The sequence below is a fragment of the Penaeus monodon genome, chromosome 15 (assembly GCF_015228065.2).
Source record: "Penaeus monodon isolate SGIC_2016 chromosome 15, NSTDA_Pmon_1, whole genome shotgun sequence".
Classification (NCBI taxonomy): Eukaryota; Metazoa; Arthropoda; class Malacostraca; order Decapoda; family Penaeidae; genus Penaeus; species Penaeus monodon.
Genome location: NC_051400.1, coordinates 8,083,418 through 8,083,797, shown reverse-complemented (window position 1 = coordinate 8,083,797; position 380 = coordinate 8,083,418).

Genomic DNA, 380 nt, shown 5'->3' with positions numbered 1-380 from the left:
AACCTTTTTGCCCAGGTTTGCGTGGGTTTAAATTTAAAAACAAAGGAAAAAAAATGGAAACCCCATATTTTTTACGCATTTTTTTATCTTGTTAAATTCCCCAGTTTTAAATTTTTAAAGGAGGAAGAAAAAAAAATTTATTTTTGTTTAAATGAAAAATTTAACCCAATTAAATGGAAAAAAAAAACAAAATATTTTTTCCTTTTAATTGCCCAAACCAATTTTGAAAAATTTTAAAAAAAAGGGGGAAAAAAAAAATAAGGGAAGAAGGATTTATCCCTAAATTTTTTCCGTTTTTAACCCCCTTTTGCGGGAAAATTTTTTGAAAAATAATTTTTTTGTGAAAGTTTCTGGCACCAAGATGTCTAAATTGTTGAGGG